The sequence below is a fragment of the Lepisma saccharinum genome, chromosome 9 (genome assembly GCF_977018435.1).
Source record: "Lepisma saccharinum chromosome 9, izLepSacc3.1, whole genome shotgun sequence".
Classification (NCBI taxonomy): domain Eukaryota; kingdom Metazoa; phylum Arthropoda; class Insecta; order Zygentoma; family Lepismatidae; genus Lepisma; species Lepisma saccharinum.
In genome coordinates this window covers 71,637,503-71,655,625 of record NC_139237.1, presented here as the reverse complement: position 1 = coordinate 71,655,625, position 18,123 = coordinate 71,637,503, and the positions used below count along the sequence as shown (strand labels likewise).

The window sequence follows — 18,123 nt, the reverse complement described above, 5'->3', positions numbered from 1 at the left end:
TCATGATAGAACATGAGGTTTATTGTGTTCTCCTTTTTGCTTTGGACTTCTTAATTAAAGTAAGTCGCTTGCATTAATATTCCCATTTTCCGTGTGATCGTAAATACATCTTTATAGGCTTTAATTACTCTTAGATCATTTAAGGTTAGTGTTCTTAGCATCCAGGTATTTCGAATAGGTTAGGCTAGTATGTTGCTGCATTAGTATGTGTACACTTTCTAGAAAATTAAAAAAGTATTCAAGTTACACATGGGAATTCAGTTTCCAAAGTTGGAAAGTTTATTTAATACCAAATTCCAATCTTACAAGCTCTTTCCTCAACCTAACTTTTACAAATTATCTTGCATGCGTAAGTTGAATCGTAAGTGTTTATTCCACAGCAATTCAATACCAATTATATATTAACGATGATAATTCTTTATGAATTTAGAGTAAGTATCAATGTAGGATCAAATTTTATCTCTATCTCATGGTTTGCCCTTGGTAATTTGAAAAATGCAGGTACATTATACCAGTGGCGTGCGGTGACATTTAAACTAGGGTACGCAACATGGGCCAACCGAAATGAATTATGGGGACCAGAACCCCCCCTCTTCCCTGGCCATCATGTTATTCAGAAAATAACTTTTTTCTTCAATTTTATAATGGAAATTTTCTCATCCTTGTATCAATATCCAAATGTAACGAGGTAAAATATATGTATGTTATTTTATATTCGCAAATATATTCTGATAGTAGCTACGTAGAGTCCAACAATTCAACTTTGATTCCTTCATGCAGTGCGATGAACATTGAACGGGAAGGAAATGGCACAATCTTTTTCCGTCCTTTCAAATTTCATGTAATAAATTTGATAAATTTCAGTATCCTCTACTATTTCACACCTTTCGCAGAGGAAACCAACGAATAAGGCCAACAATAAAGTTTCACTGTTTTTCTACTCAGTAATCACTCTGTAGAGATATTTTTTCTTCTTCTCAAAAATCAAAATGCCTAATATACTGCTTACCACCATTCACAACTCCTGCCTGAAACAATTCTGCCAACTCAGGAACGACCTTCCATTTCGGATTGTTTACATTTTTTTCGTAAATTCCGAAAATCCCTTCTCCAGTATGTCATCAATAACTCCCGGTCCCGCTATTTTATCACTTCACAGCACCGACAAGCAATAGAGTTCCTGTAATGTAAATAATATGAACGAAACACTCGCTGCAAATTTCACACGACAGAAGAAAGCAAAAGTCAACCTCCCACGGTACATTGTGTCCGGTCTCGCTATGCCCGAAAACCACGCGTCCTTGTGGACGAATGAATCGGAGTTGCCAGTCGACAAAGTATTTCGTAGAAGGGAGATAATTAAGGACAAGTAGAAAATACCTCAGCATACATCCCAGAACACTTCAAAATCTAAACTACCGTACATTACTTCGTACATTACTTTGCAATGTCTGGCGGGAGGGGGGGGGGACTCATTCTAATCCCATTGTAAGCATTGTGTTTTATTATGTTTTTCTTTTATCATTCATTCATATCGTTGGGTCAACAATCAACACCCATGCTATGGAACTCAAAGGAAACGTTGATCCCGAAAGGAGATAAACAGATACTCTCATATTCTGAGAATTGTGCGAAACTTGCAAATTGTTCACATATTTTCCCTCGACACAGTGACAGTCCATTCTGGCCCTCACCTCCCTATACGAAAAAAAGAACTTGCTTGTGTAACTTTAACCTCACATAAATATTTTATATGTGATAGTTTACGCGTATATTAAATATGATCTTCCACCACTACATATTCTTGCCCTCCTCTCTGATTCATGTATCACTTTTTATAATGTATTTTTATTGCAACCCAACAGTGATCTATCTACGCGTGGCTGCTAAATGCTAGTAAGCTAAGCATTCCAGAAAAAAATATGTTGACTACTGTCAACACTGCATACGCTGTCAAAATCTTGGGTACCCTCGATGCTTAGAACCGAGAAAGAAGTGGGAGAGAGGGTAGGCGCGGGTAGGCGCGGGCAGACCCAAACACGTGGTCTGGGCTGATATGAGCCAATGGGGTTTCGTTCCGAATTTCTAGGGTACCAAGCAGAAGAAACAGCGTCTTTCTGCGGAAATCGGCAGGAACGCGGATCGGGTGGGTGCCGAAGTCACAATCGGGATCAATCGGGACTGCCTTCAGGAAGGCGGCAGTGTTTTCGTGCGGAAATCGGAATTTCTTGCAGTGGAACTGCTTTCGGAGCGATAATTGTTGAATTTTAATGTTCGGGGAAGCCGAAAAAATGTTTATTTTTTCTTACTGTGTTGTGGGTACGCAGTGCGTACCTTGCGTATCCCGAATGCACGCCGCTGCATTATACAGAACGGTAAAGATTGGATTTTACTTTTATCAACATTATTCACGTATTTTGTAATGCCGTATAATATTTGAAATGTTCTTGATCTGAAAGCAACGTTCTGAATGAATAAGAAAGAACGATTCAGTCAGAAAAATAAGTATTATACTCTTATAGTGCAATTTGTTAAATGATATAAATTGACTATAGTTGACTAGTCCTGTGACGTCACGGAAGCTGGTGTGAGGGTCGGATATAAGTATCTCGGAAGGCCCGTTTGATTGCCTAGGCTTGTACAAGAGGAGCAAAGGGGCAGTTGCCTAACATTTTCGTTGACGAACTCAGTGTGGAGGGAATTTATAGCCATTATTAAATAACATATCAATATCGCCATTATTAAATAACATATCAATCACATCACTACATTTTTTTCAACTTAATGAAAGTTTCGAGGGGGGGCATTCTTACGAAGTTGGATGTGTCGAGGGCAAAGTGGAGGTGATTAATTGTTTGATTTGGTGTTTTAAGTCCACTTCATGCACACTAAGGATAATCGGACTCGACCTACAGCTTAAAGTGGGATCCAAACCACTGTGTGCCTCCACCGGGTATCGAACCCGGGACTCCTTGATTACAAGGCGACGACGCTATCACTGCACCATCGGGGGGAGGGAGGCTGGAGATGATTGAAACTCTTGTACAAACTGAACGAAGACTAACATAGTAAAATATTTATTACCCGCAGTTGAATTTTGAGAGAAATTAACGCAACTGGAATGTACTAAACGATCGTGAAAGATAAGAAAAGAAACCTCAATAAATGCTGAAATATGCAAATAACAACAGAAAAAAATACTGAAAAATGACCCACTAAATTAAAACATGCAGAATAAAAACGATGTTAAAACGACAGTACCATCTTCAAGAAAAAGAGAAAAAGGCTTTGATCAATTTTTGAGCCCTGCATAACCGAGAGTTTTGTGCTTTAAAGGTGCATACAATATATTTTTCTTTTTACATACACGATCTGCTTCACTTTTTTTTCTAAATAAAAGTTCAGTTCTCATAGATAACATTTATTACAAGTTTGTGTTTTTAAGTCTACTATATGCACTGTAAAATCGGGACTGGACCTACAGTATGAAGTGGGATCCGAACCACTATATATGCCTCTACCGGATACCGAACCCGGAACATTTATTAGAAATTACAGGATTCGTTTGCGAGAGGACAGAGGGATGCGTCCTCCAATAATAAAGAAAAATATGTAAATATGTTACCGGCGGGTATATGTAAAAATACTGGTGTACGTTCAGCACGACACCTCCCCCCCCACAAGTAACTGAAAGCACAGACAAAGAAGTTTGTGCTGAAAGGTAACGAGTCCGACGGCTTTGTTAGAAATTCAATACTTTTGGTTGATTATTTCTCTTACTTTGGAGGCAGGCAGCACCACAAATTAAACATATGATAGTTGCATTGTAGGGCGGTATAAAGCATAAAATATTTCATAATTGCCATTTTTTACCTTCGTCTTAAAGGTTGTTCAAAGACAAACATTTTAATCTGGAGGCATTTTAAGGCGGAGCTCCAGTTACCACTTTGGTTTCTCCCGAGTTCTTTAGTGCTTTCGTTTGAAAATTTTGATTTTCTCAAAATTTCAGGAGGGGCTGTAATCCCATCGGTCCCCCTCTTCGGACGCCACTGGGTGAAAATAACTTCGCTAAAAAATTTCGTGCGCGCTACTGCACTTTCCTTAACATAAATTTACGCATTTTGTTGCCCCTCACTTTTATAAGACTTTACTTGGGATAACAATTTCTCATATTTACATTGATAAATGACAAAAGTTGAAATGAAACACCTTAGGTCATGTAAAGAGTAAGGTAGCACCATGCACACGACGTCTGACAAGGTGGGCGTCTGCACTTGCATTGTCTTCCCACCAAAGTAAACTAGATTACCCAGAATTCTTTGTGAAGGTTTCTATTTAGGTCAGTTCGGTTTGGTTGGTATAGCAGCATGGCGCGCATAGTTAGAAATAGTTTTAATCAACGTTTATAACCTTCATATAAATCGTAATTTCTTATTGTGTGTGTACTGTTCCTGGACTTCCTGCAAACAGCCTGAGAAGGCAAATAAATATCTATTTAACAATAGGGCTACATTATTGTTATGCAAGTCTCGCGATCGAATTATTCAGTCGTGCAAATGTAATCGTTTACTGTAATGTAAGCTAAACCGTGTACCTATTTATGTGTCGTGTTGTAAATGTCCTGTTTTAGAAAATGCTCGAATGCAAGACAATTCTGATGACACGATCACATACAATTCTTGTACGTTCGTGACTGAACTCGTCTTTTTGGCAAACACAGATTGCAAGATAGGATACTTACTACAATGAGGAACAACTGAAACTGGCGAAAACCAGAATATGCTAATACATACTTTCAAGTTAGTGTTTTGAGTGATAACGTTTACAAGTGCATGTTCACAAACTACAGGATATGCGGATATGGCGCACAGTTAGTGTTAAGTAAATATCTATAAATGTTCATACCTGCTGTAATTATCTCTAATTTGTTGCTCGATATACTCATGTTCAAAATTGTTACCTCCACATGATGCAATTTTGAGCCGCGTCCTCAATTTAATCACCATTCAATGCACAAAGCACACAATGAATGTCTTACATGAAACATAAATGCAATTACGTAAGAAGAGAATAATCATATACAATAAGATGCTTTATCATCACACCACTACCTTTTGCGAATAAGATTGCTTCATACAGCGTTTATTATTCATGGATTCGAGTCTAGCTATATTTTGACAAGGAAGTTTCATCGTGACTGAATATATTGTCACATTCCTGGTCAAGAGATTTTGCCCTTGCACAGTTCGTCACACCATTTACGTATCATGAGAGAAAGTGAAATTTGTGCTCATGGGAAAGTTAGTCTCGTCATATCCATTGCGTTTTAAGGCACGGAAAACTAGCCGACACTTGTCGAAGAAATTGCGTTTACAGTGTCCAATAATATTCTGCCGGATAGCGATAAACGTTATCTCCATTTTTGTTGAGGATGCAACGATGCAGGAAGCAGTTCTTGTAACCGTGCCGTAACGAACCATGCTAGGTTAGTGTATCAACATAATGTTTGCTTTTGCATGTCAACATTCTTTTATATGTTAGTTTATTTGCGACGGGAATCATATCAGACACCAACACATTGCTAAGTCTCTTATTTGCCCAAGTCCGTGTTACACGAAAACGATACGGTTTCAAAGCCTGGTTACTTAACTGATCAATGCGTACCTTGTTCCACAACCACGTAGCGAACATACTTTCCACCAAGACCGTATTTAAGTCTCCCCCGAAACTTCTGGTATGTTGGATTAATGGAAGTTCAGAAAACCAAATCAGTCATTCATTTTCAAAAATTTGGTAGTGGAATTTCTGAAACTTGGACGAAACAGGTTTTATTCTCAACATCGCAGCCTATCTGCGACCTTTGCATTCTCACTTCTGTGTTGTTCCTTGCTGAGACTAAAAACTACCTTATAATTGTCCCAAAATTCCCTTTCTGACCCTGAGTTTCCTGTTCAATAAGGTTTTAATCTCCCTCGGCACGAGTTCAAACCCAGGACCTCCAGCTTTGTAGCGCGTTACGTTCACCAATCTCCACCCCTTAAAATACCTTGTTTTTCATGCATTTACTCAACTGTTGCAAAAACCGGTCTACTATTCAATCTAGCAACAAACTATAACGGTTGGCAGGCGTGGAGCCACTGGGAAGGCGATAGGGGCGATAGCCCCTCCCAACCGCCAGGTTTTTGGACATATTATGCCTAATACAAGGTGATCCAAAAAGGCCGCCCCTTTTCAATTGGTGAGCGCAACTTTATTTAGGCGAATAATTGCAAGCTACGAGGACAGAAGTGTTGCACAGACATGGAAGTTTGATACAAGATATGTCAATCAAGTTGTGAATGTCACATCACATCACGCCTTACTTAAGTTTTGAATATAACATCACTCAGGTGAGCACCACCGTTGTTGGAGCACTCATGAAGCCGAGCCACGAAGCTACGCCGCAATGTATTCTCCAGCATAGCAACCGGAATAGCAGCGATTTCACGGCGGATGTTCGCCTCCAGTTCCTGGATCGTTCCTGGGCGGGTTTCGTAGACCCGGGACTTCAGGTATCCCCACAAGAAAAAATCAGCTGCCGTCAGATCCGGCGAACGTGCCGGCCAAGCCACGTCGCCATATCGGGAGATGAGGTGGCCGGGAAAAAGGTCGCACAATTTGGCAATGGACACACGGGCTGTGTGTGCCGTTGCACCGTCCTGTTGGAACCACGTGATCAGAGGAAGGCGTTGGAGTGCCGGCACGAGAAAGTCTTGGAGCATGGTCACATAACGCTCTGAATTGACAGTACACGTGGCACCAGTGGCATCGCGAAAGAAGTATGGTCCGATGATTCCCGATGTACTGATCCCACACCACACAGTTAACTTGGGACTGTGCAACTCACGCTGATGCAATCGCCGCGGGTTTCCTGTACCCCAGAAACGGCAATTCTGTTTGTTGACCGACCCCGATAGCAAAAAGTGTGCCTCGTCAGACATCAGAAGGTTGTCGACAATGCGTGCATCTTGTGCCCACATGTCGAGAAACGTGTCACAAAACTGAATACGTGCCACTTTGTCGGCTGCGGTCATTGCTTGCACTACTTGCACCTTATACGCTCGTGTATGTAAATCCAAGTGTAAAATGCGATGTAAACTGCCATACGTCATATGCAATGCTTGCGATCTGCGGCGCACTGATCTTCGTGGACTTCTTTGGATGTCATCCCGCACACGGTTGATGTGTTCCTGTGTCCTTACAGCTCGGGGTCGTCCAGGAGACGACCTGTGTCGTACTGAACCATCCTCGTGCCATTTCGCTACCCAGCGCCGTATGGTGTGTTTGTCCGGTGCGTCTCTACGCTGGCCTAGTCGGCGGAAAGCTCGTTGGGTTGCAACAATGGACTTGCTTTTTATAAACAGCTCTACCGCGCGAACACGGTCTTGCACATTCCACTTCTCCATCGCAACTGATTCTCCCATTATTCGTGAATACGCTTCACTGCCGCCAGCGCGCGCTGGCCAGTGTTGGCTTTGCAGTAGCCAATTGAAAAGGGGCGGCATTTTTGGATCACCTTGTATTTTTGAAGACTTAACTGTTCTGCCTTGTATTGCGAAGTTTAATAAGCTCGAGAATTAAAAATGAATTTAAGTGTACTTCTTGCTCATGATAGGTAATCTGTACTACACCTACAGTTTAAATTTGGATCTGAATCACTCTGCAAGATGCTTCAAAAGGGTATCGAACCCAAGATCCCTGCAGAGGGTGGTTTTTTCTTTGTTTCTTTATTCATTTCACTCCATATATATCTCATCGTTCAGTTTACCACGACTAGGGGAGGAATTATGACGATAACGACATACAATAATAACCACTTATTTCCAGCCCTAGTTCTATTTTTGTCCCTCTAAAAGCCGTTAATCTCCACAACATAGTTGGTTCCCACTAACAGAACCATATAGTTCGCCCTTCCCAACTGTAACGTCTGGATCCGCCACTGACGGCTGGACACATTCGTGGGGAGGAGGGGGGTGCACAGCTTTTGGATGTTTCTATCTTTCTCCCTTTTCTGTAATTTTCTGCTCCAAAATTTCCCCTTTCTGGGCAAATTCCATGTTAGGAACAACCTGCTTTCAACAAAAGACGAAGGGTAGTCTTCTGTTGTATAACCACATGTTAAGCGGCCAGAATAGACGGGAGGAGGGAGGGGGTGCTTGTGTTGTGGTACTTATTATAGCAACTTCTTGATGAAGTCTGCAATATTACCAATTTTTGAAACATCATCATCATCTTACTGAAATGAACACTACATATTCTGATCTGTTTTTCTACTGCAGTTCCGTCTCTGGGCTTCGAAGATACCCTACCTAGCCCATAATATATGCTTCTGGTACATAATCGTATATGTGTGTGTGCAGGCTATAGAAAGACTTTCCTCCCCCTCAGTTCTTAACGATTTTGCACCCTGCTGAAAGATAACCCAATATACTTGGTAAGAAACGATTGATTTGGTTCATTTTACTTCGCTTTTCTGCCATTTTTGGCTAATTACGAATATGTGAATGAGTGATGACAGGTATACGATGAAACTGATCACAAAGTACACCCATGTCCAGTCCGTGATTCGAACCCGGGACCTCTAGCGTCGTAACCCGCTGTGCTAACCACTTCGCCAAGAAGGTTAGCAAATGAAATGGGAAATGTATCGACAAACTTCGGAGAAAGTGAAACCTATCGAAGTTCTCAATTGTAGAATAATATAATACGGAAATAAGTGCAATAATAGAAATAATAATAAAAAAGATAATGTGCCCAGTGATTTATGTGCCTCTGGTTGCTTTGCCGTGCATGGTTTATTTATTCGTTTTCGTGAAAAGTCCGATGTTAACACTCCCCATTCATTCAAGGCCCAAAGTTACTTCACGAATCATATTGATTATATTGTAATTACGTCACCAAATAACTGAGTAAATAGGTGCGTTACAAATTTCATCACAAGGTCGGTCAAATAAGTTGTCTAATTACAAGGAAGTAATGTCTAAACAGGGAATTTCCTTTACGCAATTTAATCGATTTGGTTATCAAGCTTACATTATTTTAAATAAAACGCGGAAAAGAGGAATTCCTTGGATATCTCGTGGTCATCGCTAGAAACTTCGTCGGGGAGAGAGGTCAGGCCGTTGACATAAAATTGGATAGTAGTAGTATAATAATAATGATAAAATTACTATTATTATAAACTGATGATAATAACTACCGTGTTATTTATTATTATTATTTTTACTCGATTTAACAGACGCGTCATTATCCAGCACCACTGTTTTATATTTTTCAAATCTCAAATAGTTAACAGATTATTTTGTTATTAACCTTTACTACACATTTCGTTCGAGAAAAGTCTGAAAGTTGCGAAGAATTTTGGCCAGTGGCGTTGTCTTTGTGTTTTCGTGTGTTAACGTTAAAAGTAAAGTGCTCCCCTGTGCTTTGCATCACACCATGAAGGCCTATACGGGGTGTGGAATTTCTTCGCTTCCTTGATCACAGTCGGGGTAGATTTCATCAGCTCCATGACCCTGGCCGCCTTTACCCCCCAGAGTTTCCTCCAGCTACCCACTTTACACAACGCTTGGTGGCGTTGAACAGGTGGAAAGAAATCCGGTTCTCCCCCGCCGGGGATGTAACCTGGGTCCTTCGCATGGTAGTCAGACGCCATAACGACTTTTTAAATTTTTTAAGGAAAGCCCCTAAACGGCAGATTCCCCCATCACACTTCATTAATTCATATCACATTTTACTCAAACCTCTAGTCATTTCTTTCAGGCCAAAAATCTCAAAAATCCACGTGCAAGTCGGGATTCGAACCAAGGACCCCTGGAATTTCAGCGCGCTGTGCTAACCACTCCGCCACGAAGGTCGAGAACGAATGAGCTACCACGGCTCAGTGTGAATTTCATGTCGTCCAAAGAAAATTGAACTAAAGATCAACGCATCTTTCTTTTTATAAATGGACTAAATGAACGAAAATGTGGTGATAAAAACATACTACTAACAAAAAAAACTCAGCCCCCGTTTACGTTTTCATAAAACTAGAATAGCCTAAACTCCTGGTCACCAGGGACGGCGACAGGGGTGGGCAAGCGCCCACCCAAAAATTACTGTGTCCACCAGATTATCCACCCAATCAAATTCACTAAGAGAGGTTATCTAAGTGCCCCCCTCCGATTTCCATGAAACTTGGCACGTGTATAGAGGGGCCCAAAGGAAGAAATACTTTTTTTTTGTTTCGGCTAAAAAACTGTTCTAGGGGGCACACCCCACCCCCACCCTCTCAAATGTCAAGATGAGGACAAATTGACGTGGGGATCTGACCCGTGTGTCCCCCTCAGATTTACATGAAATTTGGCAAGTGTATAGAGGGGCCCTATGCCTCCTGTTTCTTCCTATGCCATATTTACGTGGTTTCGGGGTCAGATCCCCACTTCAATTTCTCCACATCTTGACATTTGAGATGCTAATTTTGGCTAATGGCGACGATGAGGTTCAATGGTGATTATAATAAAGTGACGAATGGGGGGGGGGGGCAAATACACGTACACATTCAAAATACAACCCCCCATAGATTATTATTTTGTCTGTGGTTCCAGGCGCCAGTGACTCGTTTGCCTGCAAGATTACAGTTTCCAGGGTATGCTGCGCAGGATAGAGTTTGACATTTGAGCGCTTTCGAAAAGGTCACGCCATGCAACCGAAGGCGCCTGTGAAAAAGAGATGAATTACCGGGTATAGTGATCAATTTCGATGAATTACTTGTGTCCAAAATCACATTCTACCTCAGTGCATGTGTTCGCCTAACCATACGTGTATCACTTCTCCCGCACGAGCAACGAAGACTTACTTCAGAAAACGAATAACAACTTAGCTAACAGATTTTTCAGTGTTACTTGATTATTACTTTTGGGCGATATTTTGTCAAAATAGCCTTTCATAAGCCTGGGGATACTTTATGCAGAATGAACGAAGAATTGGGATACTTTATGCAGAATGAACGAAGAATTGGTTTTCCGTGTGTGTGTGTGTGTACATTCCCAATACGACATTAATTTTAATCTAAATATCCAGTGGTGGCGATTAGAAGGAGCGAGGGGGAGTCCCCTCCCGCCACATATTGCCAGTTGTTGCACCCGCACTATGGCCTCTTAATGCTAAGACTTTTATACCAAAAATGTAAACTGTCCTTGTCACCAGGTTTTGGCACCCGATAGCCGTTACTGCAAACATTCAGATACCTTTGTCACTTGTAATAACCTTGTAAGCCAAGAAAAGTGATCATTAACCCCCTAAGTTTCCGTCAAAAACTCACATGATGAAATAATATGATCAGGAACATGCATTTAAATTACGAAAAAGTAATTTAATCCTTCCCCCATTGTCTACAATCACAATTTCTATCAGTGTTGCCTAATATATAAAGTGGAGTAGGTATGTGCCATGTATTTTTGCACTTGAAGGACAAAATGTGATGGAACCAATTCACATTTATTTCCCTACATTGACATGAAGGAAATAATGTGATTAGACTGTATGGCTGGCGAACACATACACTTCCTTGAAATAATAGTGTCCATCGGAGACAAAGAAGTGGAACAAGATGCGAGAATAGATTAGAAAAGGAAGAGGGAAAACACCAAACACACACACACATACATGTGATGTGTGTGTGCATGGCAGTTAAGAGAAACATTTGAAGAATGAAACGAGAGAAAGTGAAAAGGAGAAAGAGGTAACAAGCTGAGAAAGACAGCTATAAGAAGGCATTAGGGAGTACTAAAACAGAAATATTGAAAAGGAAAGGGAAAAGAAGTGAAGGGATACATATGCATGTATATCGTACAAATATGTGTCTTACATGCATATATATATATACCTATATATGTGTGGTCTTACATTTATACCTGCCCACCTTAATCTATCAATATACAGCTTCTGCCCACCCGGTCGAAAATTTTTGGCGCCGCCCCTGCTGGCCACATTAATGTAGAGACAATCCACAAGTAATACTCACTTGAGAGGTACGAAGTCAACTTCTAGGTGCTTTGACAAACCATCATTCCGTATCAGCGCTATCACACAAAACTGACGTCAACTTGCAGCTAACGAGATATTATCGAGCAATTTTAGTGAGGGAAAAAAAAAAAAGGCCTGGAGTGCCTCCGCAATATTCTGACGTTATCGGCTGTATCTGGAAACACGCAGAGGTAAACGTATGCTCGTGCTGTGCGAAACGTTGTTCGAAAGTATTAGCAGCATCATGCCACCTGGTGACGAAATGACGAACCACCATTCACAACGAAAGCGGGTAATTCTTTCCATCGAATACGAAATACCGTGTGATCTTTGCAGTAGGAAGGACGAGTGGTTTTCATTCATGCCGTTCTCGGAAGTTGATTAACATCTTGAATACACAAACATGTTATCATACAACCCATGGCGCAACAGCCAGGTCCTCAGCTGAGGTGGGGAATCGTCCAAACAGTTACGGGGTGACGTGTGGTCAGCACGACGAACCCAGGAACCTGCGCGCGTCCCGTAGCCTGAGCCCAAAGCATGACGCCTTATACCGCACGACCACGGTGCGGGACTAACTCAGTCCTAATTTTCCTGTCTTTGACGTTCTATTTTGGGAATGCTGGGGGAAAAGGGTGATATGACTCCACTTACTCCCCTCTTGGGCACGCCACTGACCACACCGCTTAATAACAGCACAAAATCTTTTCAGAGAGGCCATTTTTGTACATAATAACATTCAAATAAGCCTAACTACAGATAATTGTTTGATAAAAAGCTGGTAGTAACAGAGGTGCTCCTAAAGCCGCATTTACACCGAATGTTATCAAAAAATATTATCAAGTTTTTTACCAACACCAGAACAATTGGTTTGTTCTTTGTTGGTAACCAGAACACTAGTTTGACTTTATTTTTGTTAATAACTTTTGTTAACATTTTGGCTGCATGACCTCAGTTGGCTGCAAGATGCCGACTGTGCAGGAAGTACTTCTTACTCTCTGTGTGGCAGCATGTGTCATTTTGGCGCAGATGATTCTGGGTGGGACCTTAACTGCGGACAAGAGATAATTATAGTGGATTTTAAATATTGGATAAGTTTGGTCCCTAAGGACAGGCTTCTCGCGGAACAATTCAACTAAGTTCAGCACTTGATCCTTTGGCCACTCCATCTCACTTAAAAAAGATTTTCCATGATAAATAAATTACAAAACAAAACATACCTCGCACGAAACGATGCTCTCGCACTCGCTGGCTGGCTGTCACTGGCTTGATGTTGGGGTGGCAGGAGGGCGAGCGGAGGAAATGTTGCTAACATCCAAAAGGTAACAAATTCACAAGCGTTTTTCAAAGTGTTACCAACGCCGGTGTAAACGCGGATTAACAGGCCAGCCCCGGTGTAAAGGAGAATTAACAGGTGTACACCAGCACAGTTTGAAACCCCGAGACCAGTTATCGGTACGCATATATCCGTTTAACAAGTATTTCCTTGCAGTCTTTACGATTACCACCGTCAACAGACAACGGAAAAACCTCAGTTATTCCGAGGACAGGAATTCTTATTGCTGCGTACACATTTCGCAGGTAATGCTCTGAATCAGAATACGTCAGGCAAGAAGCAAAATAAACATTACACGCCTCAAAGACTTTATTTTCCTGCTTTCTCTCTCTTTTTCTGCCTCTGTCTGTATTTACAGCACGTCTAGAATAGATATCCGTTTTCGTTAATACATATTGAGGGTTTATTTTGTTATAATTCCACTATATGCATAGATAAGCTAATCGGGGACTGGGCCTACAGTTTACAGTGGAATCCAAACCATTATGTGCCTTCATCTGGAATCAAAGCCGGGTCCTCTGGATTACAATGCGACTACGCCATCGGAGAGGCCAACACAACTTGAGTAGTTAAATTCCGGTCGAAAGATAGTGATATAGTCTATATTCGAAATGTTGCCTGAAGAGAATCAATGATCGAATTTCACCTAAAATCAGGCAGGTCATGACTTCTTGAATGTTGACCATTTTTGATAAGCCACATTTTCCCCTTTAAGCAGCTTAATTTTTAAATGTACGTTAATTTTAAGCGGCGTGTTTCTCGTGAAATTCTAGCCCATTCTGATATGTCACATGACCACATTCCCATTCAAGAAAATGAAGTTAACTCCAAGGTGGCGGATTTCAAGATGGTTGCCATCTTGGTAACATACCCTAACAAGTTTGTCTATCTTTCCTAAATCGTGTATCAGCAGGTTTGGTTCGTGTTTCCCTATCTATATTTGTTTTAAACGGGTGTTTCCAACTATGAGCCACGCTGTATCTGTAAAATATTTTCCCATCAAGAAGCTGATTCAAGGAAAGAATTTTATTTTCATTCTCAAATCCTGACGAGTGCAAAATAAATTGACTTTACGCACTTTTCGATGTTCTTTGATATATTTGCTTAATTTTCTAACTTTTATATGACTCATGGGATGATTTCCCTGACTTTTGGAGGATTTCCAAGCCAGTGTGAACCCTGGTTCATGTGACAGTTTTCTTTTATTTATTTTTGTCTTCGCTGTTTCTTTTTTGTAACTAATCGCAAATGTTAGGTGTTCGAGCGCCTATTCCTAAACTTCGCCAGTTAAATAAAGGTATTTATTATTACCGTTTATCTCTTATGTAGCCACTCGGGCCTTCGCAGTTAGATGTTTTTGCGTGTCGTATCTCAACAAACAAAGCTACACAGGTCTGAAAATTATAAACCTGTTGGCGCGTACGATCTTAGAATCTCTCAGCAATGGATGTGTGGTGTCTCCTATAAGTTCAGAAAAAGCGCCCTGGTTAGAATCAATATACCAATTTATTTCGGGGCAAACGTCCGTGGTTGGATCTCCATCGGCATTGCATGTCTTCGCGCGAGTTACGGACAGGAAAGTTTTTTTTTTATTTTTCTTCATATCGCAGGGTTCTATTTGCAAGAGAGAGACGTTCTGAGCGTTTAACAGAAGTCATGAGAAAGTGTTGTTAGGTTCCAGGTTCGAACACTGGTGGATAGGGATGATTGGTATCGAGAAACAATCGAGACGAGACCGAGATTTAAGGTCCGAGATACTCAAGGAAACAAATTTACTTTACCATACTTCTTCAGACATAACTCAGATACGTATCTACCTGAATATTAATAGACAAGTGACATATTTTGTTTATAGTTTACAAAGTCACAATTGCGAACCAGTGGTTGCATAATATTCAGCAGAAATGTCCGTTTTCAAGGAAAATTACAGGGGTCTGAAAAATTACGTAACCGAGACTTTGATTGACTGATTGATTGCTTTGCTTTATTTTACTTCGCTTTTTCTGCCACTTTTGGCTAATTTGTGAAGATGAGGGTGAGTGATGATGATACGATGAAATTTATGAATGGACACTCAGGCCGGGATTCGAACCCGGAACCCCTTGCGTCGTAGCGCGATGTGCTAACCACTCCGCCATCGAGACTTTGAACATACTTAACTTTTGTACAAAAAGCGATACAGAGGTGAAATTTAAACTATGTCTATGTGGATATTTTTCAAACATTAAACAATAAAATCATGCTCTAGAGGAACGTTCATAATGCGGAAAAAGTTAATAAGGTTTAAAATAGTTTTTGTATATTGTAAATACTAACATGTATTAAAAAAGCTGTGGAATTGTTTGCAAACAGTTTCGATGTGTATCGATGGCTTGTGTGGATATTTATAGTACTTTTTTGTATGATATAAATACCAACATGTATTAAAAAAGCTATGGAATTGTTTGCAAACATTTTCGATGTGTATCGATGGCTTGTGTGGATATTTATCGATCTGGGCATTAACATAGCTAGATTTCGAGCACACCTGGTACTGCTCTCTGACACGACCAATGTTGCCAGTACACATCGCATTTTTTTTAAAAAAAAAAACCTTTGTATTTTTTTTTTTAAAAAAAACACCTTTCTGTGAATATGGCATATTTAACTCGATAAAAAGAAGTCTTCATGAATATGACATAATTAACTCCATAAATCGTTAGCAATGCATAAAATGCGTAAAAATTTCTCAAATCAGTTAGATAAATATCTACACAGACCATCGAATACACATATTCATATTTGTGTTTACTCCGTCCAAAACCTGTTTACACCTTAGTAACGTTTCCCCTACACTGAACGTTCATGTAGAGCATGATTTTCTTGCTTAATGTTTGAAAAATATTTACATTGATAAAGTTTCATGTCTTTATCGCTTTTTGTACAAAAGTAAAAAAGTTCCATAAGTACGAAGTCTGGATTGCGTGACTTTTTGGACACCCTGTATCATTTTGTAATCAATTATTGTATGGGAAACACATTTTGAATAATGGAGAGTTATTGCATTTTTTTTTGTTTTGGGTATGTTTGTGTCCTGATTTTAAATTACATTTCATAACATTAAATTGAATTTTCTGAACAAAAGATCTATATTGTTTAACACTTATTGTTGTACGTACATCAAAATACCTAAGGTAACAAGATTATCTGCGAAAGATGATATTCCTAAAGGTTATTGGTACTAGAGTTCTGGTTGATTCTCAACTGAGGCTGAAGCGATACCACTTTGAACTGGTACCGATACTCTCACCGATACCGATACAGATACTTTCACCGATACCGATACAGATACTTTCACCGATACCGATACTCTCACCGATACCGATACTCTCACCGATACCGATGCTTTCACCGATACCGATGCTTTCACCGATACCGATACTCTCACCGATACCGATACAGATACTTTCACCGATACCGATACAGATACTTTCACCGATACCGATACTTTCACCGATACCGATACTCTCACCGATACCGATACTTTCACCGATACCGATACTCTCACCGATACCGATACTTTCACCGATACCGATACTCTCACCGATACCGATACTTTCACCGATAACGATACTCTCACTGATACCGATACTTTCACCGATACCGATACCGATACTCTCACCGAATACCGATACCCGATACTCTCACCGATACCGATATACTGATGCTCTCACCGATATCGATGCTTGAAAATTGTAAAACTTAAAAGTTGTTCAAAATATAGATTAATATTAGTGTGTAAATATTCCACTCTTATTATATGCATCAATTTACCAAGATTGTTTTTCAGAAAAAATATTGGTGAATTACATCAGACTACTAAATTACATGTTATCACAAAATTCAGTTTTTTCACAAGAAACTAGGACAAAACAATAAGAAAATTCGAATTTGCATAATTTTCGGGTTATTTAGAGCCTGCGAAAGTGTCGCACGGCATTTTTGCGGAATTCTAAAGTCCGTGAAAGACCAAAATTCGGGAAAAGAATAGGCAAATATCGGTAAATAAATTGCAACCGACACTTTCCGATACCAATACTCAGTGCTGCAGTCTCAAAATCTCAACAGGACATACGCTACGAGGGTCACTATTTATATTTTGAGCCTAACAATAAAAAAACAGGAATTTGGCATTGAAAACTGCTTTATTGTTTTTCGAAGTATTCTCCTTTATGGTCAATACACTTTTGCATTCGTTCGAACCATTTGTCAAAGCAGTTTTTCCAATCTTCTTGAGACACCTCCATAATATGGTTTTTGAACGCATCAACGGCGTCTTCCGCCGACGAAAATCGTTGTCCACGCAATTTATTCTTGACATTCGGGAACAAGAAGAAGTCATTGGGTGCCAAATCAGGACTGTACGGCGGATGACACATCAATTCGATTTTTTGACTCTTCATAAAATCGGTTGTTAGACGAGATGTGTGACAGCTGGCATTGTCTTGATGAAGAATGATCCGACGGCGTTTGTTTGTTTTCCGTATTTGACCGAAGACCTCTGGCAAACAAATTGTTGTGTACCATTCAGAGTTGACCGTTCTACGTTCCTTTAAAGGCACAGTTGCCACATGACCAGTTTTCCCGAAAAAACAGGCGACCATTTGTTTCGATGAGCTTCGAGCGCGAACAACGTTTGTTGGATTGGGTTCATCTTGAAACACCCATACAGTCGACTGCTGTTTACGTTCCGGCTCATATGC

At 40.3% G+C, this 18,123-nt stretch overlaps 1 protein-coding gene across 3 annotated transcripts in view; it reads right to left on the bottom strand.

Moving 5' to 3' along the window:
* The window catches only part of LOC145992131 (E3 ubiquitin-protein ligase rififylin), a 122,474-nt gene that overhangs the window by 43,875 nt on the left and 60,476 nt on the right, over positions 1-18,123 (bottom strand). The window contains exon 1 of one of the 3 annotated variants that reach the window (XM_083128388.1): positions 12,044-12,138. The exons of the other annotated variants lie outside the window; for them this stretch is intronic. The gene's annotated coding sequence lies outside the window, so the exon portion shown is untranslated. Of the gene's footprint in view, positions 1-12,043; positions 12,139-18,123 lie in introns of those variants that run through there. 3 annotated transcript variants of the gene reach the window in all.